Here is a 13387-nt window from a genome sequence, read left to right on the forward strand (position 1 = left end):
ATCAGGATCTCCATTCAACAAATTATAGTTATGACAAATATCATTAAGATTCTTAATCTACAAGTCCCATCTCCCCATGTGAAAGGGAACTAATTACTGTTGCTGTGACCATAGTACCGCCAGACCGGAGGTCACAAATCATGATGGCAGTCAAATTCCACATGACCGCTTAGGCATGGTAATAAGGCTTCTCCAAGCTCTGATGCTGCTGATGGTCATTAGGAGCCTACCAAACTGGCTAACTGCCTGGTACTCAGCACTCCATTGTTCTCTAATCACTCTGACATCGATGCAAATGGGATTGAAAATCAAATCAAACACCTCATGAGAGCCCATGAGCTCATGTTGCTCATTTCTATAGGCTATGCAATTGAGTGAGAAAACAGAGTTTCGATGGCGTCTACTACAAAAGAGGAGGGAAGATTATAACAGAACATGGCCAAGATGTTCAAATGTTCATAAATGACCAGCATGGTCAAATAATAGGTCTAGGACAGGTAGCACATCCGGTGAACAGGTCAGGATTCCATAGCCACAGGCAGAACAGTTGAAACTGGAGCAGCAGCACGGCCAGGTGGACTGGGGACAGCAAGGAGTCATCCTGACAGTTAGTCCTGAGGCATGGTCCAAGGGCTCAGGTCCCCCGAGAGAGAGAAAGAAAGAGAGAAAGAGAGAATTAGAGAGAGAGAGAGAGAGAGACAGAGACAGAGAGAGAGGGTGGTCATGTAGAGTATAGACATTAGAGAGAGCATACTTAAATTCACACAGGACACCGGATAAGACAGGATAAGTACTCCAGATGTAACAAACTGACCCTAGCCCCCCGACACATAAACTACTGCAGCATAAATACTGGAGGCCGAGACAGGAGGGGTCAGGAGACACTGTGGCCCTATCCGATGATACCCCCGGACAGGGCCAAACAGGAAGGATATAACCCCACCCACTTTGCCAAAGCACAGCCCCCACACCACTAGAGAGATATCTTCAACCACCAACTTACCATCCTGAGACAAAGCCCACAAAGTAGTTGATCCCCTTGCTCTGCAAGGGCAGTGGCTTTTGTGGCGCGATGGGTAACAATGCTTCGAGGGTGGCTGGTTCAAGCCCAGGTAGGGGCGAGGAGAGAGACGGAAGCTAAACTGTTACATTGATGCTGTTGACCCGGATCACTGGTTGCTTCAGCAAAGGAGGAGGTCAAAAGGGGGGTGAGTGTAACCGATATGAAATGGCTAGCTGGTGCGTGTTTTTGGAAAAATTAGCTATAATTTGTAGTGTTTCTAAGAGGCTCCCATTTTGGCTGCAGTGTTTTCATGCGCGTAGATGAGAGCGCGTCCTTTGTTGTTTATCTCCAGTAAAGACAATAACGATTCCCCTGTCTTAAATTGTATCATTTATTTACTTATTAGGGTACCTGAGGTTTGATTATAAATGTTGTTTGACTTGTTTGGAGAAGTTTATTGGTAACGTTTCCGATTAATTTTGTATGCATTTTGAAGGAGGGAAACCGGTAGATTACTGAATGAAGCGCGCCAGCAAAACTGAGTTTTTGGGGATATAAAGTCGGACTTTGTCGAACAAAAGGACCATTTGTGATGTAGCTGGGACCTTTTGGAGTGCCAACCGAAGAAGATCTTCAAAGTTAAGGAATTTATTTTAGCGCTATTTCTGACTTTGCCTGGTTGAAAAATGTTTTTAATGCTTTTGTGTGCGGGGCGCTGTCCTCAGATAATCACATGGTGTGCTTTCGCCATAAAGCCTTTTTGAAATCTGACACAGCGGCTGGGTTAACAAGAAGTTAAGCTTTTCTGTAATTTCTGTAATTTGAATTTCGCTCTCTGCAATTTCACCGGATGTTGTCGAGGTGGGTCACGAGCGGAACGGCTGCGCCAGAAAGGTTATTAAGGCGTTCATGGTAAGATCATTCATAATAAACTTGCATGTGACGTGTCAGTGACACGTTACGCAATGTGAACACCACGTGAACACTACGTCTATATGATGTGTACGTGTCACGTGACGTGAACACGTCGGCAGTTTGATGCCTTAGAAACAAACTTGTCTCCATAGACAGTCCATGTTAATTCATGCCGTTATTTTCTGGCTCTAGGAAGACGTTAGGTGACTTGGCGAGAGGTATCAGTAGCTTCACGAGGCTTAATTCTGGCATGAATCACCCCCCATAGCTGCTAAGCAGAGAGCGCACTGAACAGAGAGCGCAGATGCACTTGGCCAAATCAATTCCAGTAATTAATGAAATAGTTATACATATTCTCTGACACATTGCGACCCACTATTAACAGGTCTGTCGTGAACCATACTTTTAGAAAGGCTGCTCTAGTTGATTTTATTCATTCATCACTACTGAGTCAGTGGCGGTCAGTGCCGTTTATGTTGAGGGAGGATTATTTTTTTGTTCATGAGCATGATCTTATTTCTATTACAGCATGTTGGATGACTGTCATTCATATTCCCTTCACCCAGTTCAATGTAACCTCGATAGGTTTAGGCTACTACATGATACTCAAATTTCCCTTATACCCATAATGAGCTTGCTACAACCTAGCCTTTGAATGAAAGTCTACAACGTAGGTGCACACAGGTCGAGAGAAAAATATGGGATGACAGACAGTGACATATGGACAGACAGTGACACATTCAATACCGCTTTGCACACTCTTCCCTGAATTTAGCATATCTAGGGTGTAGCAATAGTCTAACAGTTGCAAGTGAGCGTTTCTATTGGACAAACTCAGGTCTTTTTATCCCCGTTTCGTTTGCTTCTGTTTAACCTACTGTTTCCCAGGCGATGAATACGTGGATTTTGATTAAGGCAGCCCCCCCACACCTCTCTGATTTAGAGGGGTTTGGTTAAATGCGGAAGACACATTTCAGTTGATACATTCAGTTGAACAACTGACTAGGTATCCCCCTTTCCTTTTCTTTGTTGGAGGTAGTCTCGGTCTCTAGTGGCGCATTCAAAACAACTCGGAAGTCGGCAATCTCTGACTTCCGACTTCAGTGCGTTCAAGACAACTGGAAACTGTGAAATAAATGAGATCAGGCTGTTGTTTTGTTTTGAACAGTCATCCAACTTGGAATCTCTGGCATCTTTCTCTGACCTGAAAATCACTCATGATTTCACCTCGTTCCCCCCTCCACTTCCCAGTTTACATGATTAACAGACACAATCACTGTCACCATGCAATCCTTCATCTATACATTCCTGTGGAGATGTCTTATGGTTAAAAGCAGGGTTCAAATTGAGTGGGTGTGTGAGGATATAGGCTCTGTTATAGAGACGTGCAAAAATCATATGCTACCACTTGTTTGCTTAGCCATAGGAAAAGCAACGATCCAGATTTTATAAAGCGATCTAGGCTATAACAATGATAAATGACATGATTATTTCCTCAGTCTACTAGCCTATCGAAGGTCTTGCATAGCCTAAATATCACAGGATTATTAAACGCTCTGCAATGTAGAGCTTTGCCTAATGCAAAATGCCAAATAATTAGAATCGGTATGGGTCTGTGCATCGACCAAACACTTGAACAGATAAAAACATTTATTATTCAGGAGAATCCCATTAAATCAGGCTATTCATTGCAGTGCAGTTGGGTTTTTACACATATGCTTAGACTAAACGGAACCGAAAACACTCCAGCCTGTTTTGATGACAGATCATGGACATTTAAGCCTGTTTGTCATTGATTTAGCCCACAATTGCCTACAGATTTGATACACATGAAGACCTATATTTCATCTGGAATTGACAAACAAAAGCCTGACTAGGATTTCTCCTTTCCCCCACGTCATATTTATTACCAATTAAGCTAACTGTATTCCTATTCATTTGCGTAGGCTAACCTTTGTGATTAATGTTATTTACCATCTTCTGCTTGTTATGAATGAACAGGCATCAGGGTAAACATAATATCGTTTCAATGCCTCCCACACACACATTAATGCCCAATTTTTCAGTTTTTGATTTGTTAAAAAAGTTTTAAAAATCCAATAAATGTTGATCCACTTCATGATTGTGTCCCACTTGTTGTTGATTCTTCACAAAAAATACAGTTTTATATCTTTATGTTTGAAGCCTGAAATGTGGCAAAATGTCGCAAAGTTCAAGGGGGCCGAATACTTTCGCAAGGCACTGTATGTTCACCTTAACGGATGTTGACCCCAGCTAGGAGCGAAAGAGCACCAAGCTTTTCCGGGTCTCGCCTTCCTTTCGTCCTTCTTCCGAGCCAAGCCATTTGCCCAGATGTCGAAGCACTTGGTCCCCTTGATTATTCTCAGGTGGCTCTCCTTTTTCTCATGCGCCCTGCCCATGTTCAGTCTCACCTTGGTTGATAACAGAAATAAATGCAATTATATTTTATATTATTACAAATACATCTCTTGTATATCTCTTGGAATGGAAGAAAATAAATGAACAGCAGACAATAGTTTTTACCTGGTCAAAAACCTCCACATCCTTCTCAGTCCGTGTCTGAAGGCGGTCTTCGAAGGCGTTCTGATCTGGTTCGACAACTTCCACCGCATCAGGTGGAGAATCAGTGACCTCAAAGTACGTTATACAAAATAGCAAAAGAAAAACACTAAGTCAATCAAAAAAAATGTATACGACAGTATGTGGAATAATGTTATATACAATTGCGTTGTTTACGTCAGTTAACTGCTGCGGCTCCCCTCCATATAGCAGATGATAGAGTGAGTACTCTGGAGGCCTGGACACCACTTGTGTTGCAAAGATAATTACCTTCAGTTGTCCTTCCACCATTCCTGGTACCCGTCAAGGGACTTGCCCATGGCAGTTCCGTTGGTCCGTTCATCCAAACAGATAGTCACCATTATATATAACTGACTGTACTATCAGTGTCAATTTCGAAAAAAAACTCTAAATTACTGGACACCTATGTGAAACAATGCTACAACCATTACATTTAGCTGACATTGACTAAAACCAACTAGGCTAGAGCTACTACTACAAGCTAAATTTGGTAAGCATCAAGCTAGCGAACTGTTAAACGCCATTTTCGTACAAATATTAAAACTTCTAGGGGCACCCATCCAGTTAGCGGGATCATTTTCGTCAACATCCGCTGAATTGCAGAGTGCCAAATTCAAATTAAATTACTAAAAATATTTAATGTTCATGAAATCACAAGTGCAATATAGCAAAACACAGCTTAGCTTGTTGTTAATCCACCTGGCGTGTCAGATTTCAAAAAAGCTTTACAGCGAAAGCTATCCAAGTGTTTATGTTAGGACATCTCTCTCAGCGGACAAAACATTACAAACAGCTAGCAGCAAAGTAGATTGGTCACAAAAGTCAGAAAAGCAATCAAATTAATCGCTTACCTTTGATGATCTTCGGATGTTTGCACTCATGAGACTCCCAGTTACACAATAAATTTTCCTTTTGTTCCATAAAGATTATTTTTATATCCAAAATACCTCCATTTGGTTGCCGCGTTATGTTCAGTAATCCACAGGCTCGAGCGGTCACGATGGGGCAGACGAAAATTCCAAATAGTATCCGTAAAGTTCGTAGAAACATGTCAAACGTTTTTTATAATCAACCTCAGGTTGTTTTTACAATAAATAATGGATAATATTTCAACCTGACTTTTTTTCTTTTTTAGCTTTTTCAATAGGAGAGAGAGAGAGAAACTGCCTGCTGCAAGCTGTTGCGCATGTAAAACTCTGCTGGCACCCAGCCATCCACTGACGCGATGTGATCGTTCTTGCTCATTTTTCAGAATAAAAGGCTGGAACTATGTCTAAAGACTGTTCACACCATGTGGAAGCCATAGGGTAAGGAATCTGGTTGATATCCCTTTAAATGGAGGGAAGGCATGCAATGGAACAGCTTTCAAAAGAATAGGCACTTCCTAGTGGGATTTTCCTCAGGTTTTCGCCTGCAATATCAGTTCTGTTATACTCACAGGCAATACTTTGACCGTTTTGGAAACTTTAGAGTGTTTTCTATCCTAATCTGACAATTGTATGCATATTCTAGCTTCTGAGCCTGAGAAATAGGCAGTTTCATTTGGGTACATTTTTCATCCAAACATCAAAATACTGCCCCCTACACTCAACAGGTTAACACAAACACATTTTATTGTGAAATCACATATTTACATATATTACCTAACGACAACTGAGTCTGTGTTCATAGAAAATAAAACAAATTGGATCTAAAACGTTGAAAAAAAAGTACAGAACGCTTGGACGCCAAACTCGTTCATGTAAAATCCCTTCTCGTTCATGTAAACCATTACCAACCAAGCCTAACTCCATTAACTTAATTACAATGGGGAAAATACCAACCAGTTTTTCACTCAGTAAAAACTGCCTTCAAACATCACCAAACTCATGGACTATGTAATTAACCATGTTACCTCACTATTTTGAGTCATATTGCACTTTTGCACATTTACATACCTGAATTAATAGGGTAAAATGATGAGACGGAGAAATGTTTGTTTTCAGAACTAGTCATCCTCCATAATGAAGAGGAAATGTTAAAGATCTCACTAACTGACTTCATTGACGTCACAGCTCCCTTAGCGGCAGTAATTATATACATACATTAAATGCAAATACCTGGGAGGCAAAATAAAACATAAAAAATATGACCATACATATGTGTGTCACATATACAGTCGTAGCCAAAAGTTTTGAGAATGACACAAATATTAATTTCCACTAAGTTTGCTGCTTCAGTGTCTTCAGATATTTTTGGCAGATGTTACTATGGAATACTGAAGTATAATTACAATCATTTAATAAGTGTCAATCCCTGTACCTTTTGCAGAATATCAGTCTGTCCCTGATGTTTTTCCTGGAGAGAAGTGGCTTCTTTGCTGCCCTTCTTGACACCAGGCCATCCTCCAAAAGTCTTTGCCTCGCTGTGCGTGCAGATGCACTCACACCTGCCTGCTGCCATTCCTGAGCAAGCTGAGCAAGCTCTGTACTGGTGGTGCCCCGATCCCGCAGCTGAATAAACTTTAGGAGATGGTCCTGACGCTTGCTGGACTTTCTTGGGCGCCCTGAAGCCTTCTTCACAACAATTGAACCGCTCTCCTCGAAGTTATTGATGATCCGATAAATGGTTGATTTAGGTGCAATCTTACTGGCAGCAATATCCTTGCCTATGAGGCCCTTTTTGTGCAAAGCAATGATGACGGCACGTGTTTCCTTGCAGGTAACCGTGATTCACAGAGGAAGAACAATGATTCCAAGCACCACCCTCCTTTTGAAGCTTCCAGACTGTTATTCTAACACAGTCAGCATGACAGAGTGATCTCCAGCCTTGTCCTCGTCAACACTCACACATGTGTTAACGAGAGAATCACTGACATGATGTCAGCTGGTCCTTTTGTGACAGGGCTGAAATGCAGTGACGGGAGAATGTTTTTTCCTGTGGGATTCAGTTCATTTGATGTTAGTTGAGAACATGTTGCAATCACGCCAAGGTTCTTTGGGAGGAGGACACAATGGAGTCATGATGGCGAGATCATGGAACAGTCCTGGGAGGAAGAGCAGCTCCGTCTTCATTCAGCTTGAGGTGGTGATCATTTTGTCTGCCAGACATGCAGAGATACCTGGTCAAGAAGGGGAAAGGAGAAGATTAATTGCCATCATGACAAACTGAGGTTATGACAGACTTTGGTGAAGAATTAATGGGGACACCAGTGGTTGTGTCAGATTCTCAAAACTTTTGGCCACGACTGTAGAGGAGGATCTGATGGTTCAATATCGAAGGCAGCCGATAGGTCTAGAAGCTGACATGATGTCAGCTGGTCCTTTTGTGACAGGGCTGAAATGCAGTGGAAATGATTCAGTTCATTTGCATGGCAAAGAGGTTCTTTGCAATTAATTGCAATTCATCTGATCACTCATCATTTTGGAGTGATCATACAAACTGAGGCAGCAGACTTTGCTTTTGGCCACGACTGTACACAATGGCATATGCTTGAGTACCACCTTGACATCTCTGATCTGCTTGCCTCAATAAATTAATACTTGAACATTGGTAGCAAAGATTAGCTATTTCAAATCAAACTTTATTTGTCACATGCGCCGAATACAAGTGTAGACCTTACCGTGAAATGCTTACTTACAAGCCCTTAACCAACACTGCAGTTTAATGAGAGTTTAAGAAAATATTTACAAAATAAACAAAAGTAAAAAATAAAATGAATTTTTAAAAGTAACACAATAACAACAATAACAAGGTTATATACAGGGGTTACTGGAACCGAGTCAGTGTGCGGGGGTACAGGTTAGTTGAGGTAATCTGTACATGTAGGTAGGGGTGAAGTGATTATGCATAGAGAATAAACAGCAAGTAGCAGCAATGTACAAAACAAATGGGGGGGGTCAATGTAGCAGCAGTAGCAGCAGTGTATATAGTCTCCTAATAATTGTATAACGGTGCAAGTTAGAATAGTATTTCTGATTATCTTAACTCACCACCAATTCATTTTATTTATCACTGACATCCACGGAACCACGACTGCATTATTATAAAAACATTTTTTTTAAAGTAACCTTTATTTAGCTCGGCAAGTCAGTTAAGAACAAATTCTTATTTACAATGACGGCCAAGGAACAGTGGGTTAATTGCCTTGTTCAGGGGCAGAACGACAGCTTTTTACCTTGTCAGCTCAGATGGATCATGTTACACTGAGATGGGCACAGGTTTTTTTTTAGTGTCGTGGCAAATTAGTTGAACAGGAGAAGAGGATGTGGTTACTTGTGGAGGGAGAACAGTGGGTTGAACACCTTCAGTGAAGCTGAATGGTTGCTCTGTCTCATCACATCTTGACTAAAAGAAAGAGATTTAGAAATTAGTTTGACACTGCCATAGTTCAACAGCTGAAAAGCCGCCATTAACATACTCCCCGAGATAGCAATACATTCAGTATTCACTGAATGAAGTAACCTTCCCATCCCCATTTACAATTGTATTCATCAATTAAATAAATTATACTATAGCACATTCAATTACAATATTACCTTCTACAATAACGTAATCATTGAATGAAATAGCATACCCATCCACATTTAATTGATCAATTAGATAAATAATACTAGCACATACAGTTACATTGTTGTAGAATAGGCTACTACTGTATCCACACTATATTAGGATACCTTTGTGATATGGCCAGGCATGATTTTAGGTCTTCGATCCAAGTTGCATGTTGTACCTCGTTTCCCTTCTTCAGTGAAAAGCAGTCATTTCATTTACAATTTAATTCATCCATTAAATAAATAATACTAGCACATCAAATGATGTTATTGTACACTAGCCTACACCGCTATAGACACAGTAAAACATGTTGCCTACGTTCTTTCGACAATACGTTATCAACAAAAAAGTATTATTTTCAAATAAACCGAATTTGCCTTAACACAGTAGACCTAAATATTTCATAACGATATCACAACTTAAATATAGCCTACTTACACCTCAATTGCATCAAGGACATCTTGGTAATAATTTTTTCATTGTCTCCAATGAAACTATCTGGGGCAGACACTCAAAAATGTCTTCGCCGCCGGGCTCTGCCAGTCTCTCGCTCTATGAATGGTCACTGCTATCTGGATTCCTTGGGATGTCCTTACCCTGAACCCTAAACTAACACTAAACTTGACCCTTTTATACATTTATACTTGATAGAGATAGGAACATCCCAAGGATACCGAATAGCACGGACCCTCTGGGAAAGTCAAAGAACTGCTCTATTGGACTGAAGGGACATCCCAAAGATTCCGAATAGCACCTATGAACTCGGGGACAACCAACTCTTATTGGTTGTCTGATGTGGAACTGGTAACAACACAGTCTGTGATTAACAACATTTAGATCTGTCTACAGAGAGATAAGATAACATACCATTCCATGAGGTGTTGAGGGAAAGACAGATTATCTATAAGCTGGGTATCATCTTTGCTAGGCCATTAGCGATAACAGGAAATACACAAGCCATATGCTACACTATAGTTCAAGGTGGCTATGTCGAAAGGTCTGCTTGCACAGAAAATGTTTAAATTTCTAACATTTATGGTTGAGATTTAATTAATATAAACTCTATGCACATTATGACTTTCATTATGACTTTCAGAAGTCAGTAATGCGTTGGTATCATGTCATGACAGTCAGACACATAACGCAGGAGTCAAGCAGACGTTAGTAAGGCGTTGGTATCATGTCATGGTAATCAAGTCATGTCAGGTGGTACGATTGCCTAGGCTTATATATGTCCCTTATCACCCCCCATAGCAGCGGTCTCTGCTCAGTTTGGCAACAGCGCGAGTGTGAGAGGGAGATGCCGGTGTGCTTCGCGGTATACCGGATCTTTTTTCTGTCGTTTTCTTGAAGATCACTCCGCGACACACACGATGCAGCGCTGTCGTTCAGCAGCAGATGATGCGCTGTCTGCGGCTGACTTGTCATTCCCACTCGCAATCACCGCTGTCATCAAATGGACTTACGCTTGCAACAACTTCTGACTGAACTCAATTATCATGAAACCCATATACAGCGATGAGTTTCTTTCTCTTTCATACGAACTTATAACGAGGAGCGACCACAATGTGTTTTGTGTGTGGAAGTGCTTAGTAATGAGTCTCTCCAAACGAACGAATTAATAAAACGACGTGTCCTGACCAAACATTCACAGCATGATGGTAAACCCAGGGAGTTCTTTGAGAACAGGGCAGAATGCTTCAGGAAACAGTGCTTCGACAGTGGAAAAGTCAGTCAGATAGCAAGGCATTGTTCTCGTTTATAACAGGTGATGGATAAGCAGAAATAAGGGAGTACTAACTAACTCTCATCGTAGTAGATGTGAGTTTCACTTTCAAACAATCCCCTGGCCATGTACACAGCTAATAGCTAACATTCGCCAAAGCAAGCTAGCTACTGATCGTGCAACCCTAGTAAGTAATGTTTAAAACTAGTCTAGGTTGGAACTGTTGCTGTTAAAATACAATAATATTTTTACTGGAATAAACTGCGCAGAATATATATGGTTGTTGAAAACTTCTACCAGCCACACACCTCTCATTAGGACTGTGTGTGTGTGTGTGTGTGTGTGTTTTCTGGTCTACATCTGTGTGATGTGATCAATCCGTTTATTCCAGTTCAGAATACAACATATGTATTGTATTTTAACAGCAACAGTTCCAACCTAGACTTCCTTTCAACAATAATGTATACAGTAAGATGTAGAGTAGGCCTGATCATTTTTCATCTGTACTGTTTACTTAGGGTTGCACTGTCAACAACTGAGCCTGTGTGTGTTCTGTTGTACATCTGTGTGATGTGATCAATCAGTTTATTCCAATTCAGAATGAAAATGATGTATTGTATTTTAATAGCAACAGTTCCAACCTAGACAGATATGTAAGAGTGTTTTTAATGGTGGGAAATAAACATGAATAGATATTTATGTGGATATTTAATGTCATTGTTATTTGTTTTTGTCTATATTGCATTTCTTTTAGGCATAAGGGAAATGCAATGTACCAATATTTATTTTCCTAAGCTTGGGTCCCAGGAAAACACAGAATTTCTCATTTAGGTCCCAGGCTAAAAAAGTTGAAGAGCCTCTACACTAGAGGAAAACCGGCTTGTCCGGCCAGCTGTTGTGTGTAGGCTACTCCCTGTTTTATGATTAGTTTGCAAGATTGAAAACATTTCACAAAATATTTGCAATACAACACTTCCTAACATCCTTGCAACAGTTGTTTAACGATTGTTTACGTGTTTATTACTATCGATATGTTCAAAGCCATTTCGAGACTTTAAGTCTACCAATGGCATGTCAATCAGTTTGCAAGAAATTACACTGGTCATTAAGAATATTTATCAAGTATGTCAAGTAGAAATATCCCTCCAATTTAGATTAGGAACTGCTAAAATACTTTGAAAATGATTAGTAAATGGTTTATTTAAATATTAAACATCGAATGATCTTATGAATCATTCATACATGAATTAAAAGTTATTTATACATGTGTGAATAGCTAGCTTACTAACATTTACAAATATGGGAGTAGTGATACATAAATGATGAGTGTACTGTTTGGAAATGCCTTATAAATGGTTCATTACTGGACGTTATTATAAAGTGTTACCCAATACCCTAATAGTGAATTATATTAAATCGTTTTTTTTGTGTGTGAAATGTTACTTTATAAAAAAAATGATATGAAGTATATACACCATAAAGAAATTTTATGAAGTGTATACACCATAAAGAAATTATATGATGTGTATACACCATAAAGAAATGATATGAAGTGTATACACCATAAAGAAATGATATGAAGTGTATACACCATAAAGAAATTATATGATGTGTATACACCATAAAGAAATGATATGAAGTGTATACACCATAAAGAAATGATATGAAGTGTATACACCATAAAGAAATGATATGAAGTGTATACACCATAAAGAAATTTTATGAAGTGTATACACCATAAAGAAATTATATGAAGTGTATACACCATAAAGAAATTATATGAAGTGTATACACCATAAAGAAATTATATGATGTGTATACACCATAAAGAAATTTTATGAGGTGTATACACCATAAAGAAATTATATGAAGTGTATACACCATAAAGAAATTATATGAAGTGTATACACCATAAAGAAATTATATGAAGTGTATACACCATAAAGAAATTATATGATGTGTATACACCATAAAGAAATTATATGAAGTGTATACACCATAAAGAAATTATATGATGTGTATACACCATAAAGAAATTATATGAAGTGTATACACCATAAAGAAATTATATGATGTGTATACACCATAAAGAAATTATATGAAGTGTATACACCATAAAGAAATTATATGAAGTGTATACACCATAAAGAAATTATATGAAGTGTATACACCATAAAGAAATTATATGAAGTGTATACACCATAAAGAAATTATATGAAGTGTATACACCATAAAGAAATTATATGAAGTGTATACACCATAAAGAAATTATATGAAGTGTATACACCATAAAGAAATTATATGAAGTGTATACACCATAAAGAAATTATATGAAGTGTATACACCATAAAGCGATGCCATCTTATCATCTTGCCTACTGTCAACTTTCCTACACTGGCCATGTGCCACGTCTCTTGAGGTTATGGATTATGAGCACTAACATCACCCCAAAAATTGCATTTGAGTGACCAAAACATCATCCATACAATTTTTCCCCAATTCAAATGATCAGACTTGGAGAAAAAGATACTTTTTTTCTCATCTCTAACTGTCACTCTTCCCTCCTGGCGCAGGCTCCCCCGCATAAATGTTGACTCCACATACCTGCT

The sequence above is a fragment of the Oncorhynchus keta genome, chromosome 9 (assembly GCF_023373465.1).
Source record: "Oncorhynchus keta strain PuntledgeMale-10-30-2019 chromosome 9, Oket_V2, whole genome shotgun sequence".
Classification (NCBI taxonomy): Eukaryota; Metazoa; Chordata; class Actinopteri; order Salmoniformes; family Salmonidae; genus Oncorhynchus; species Oncorhynchus keta.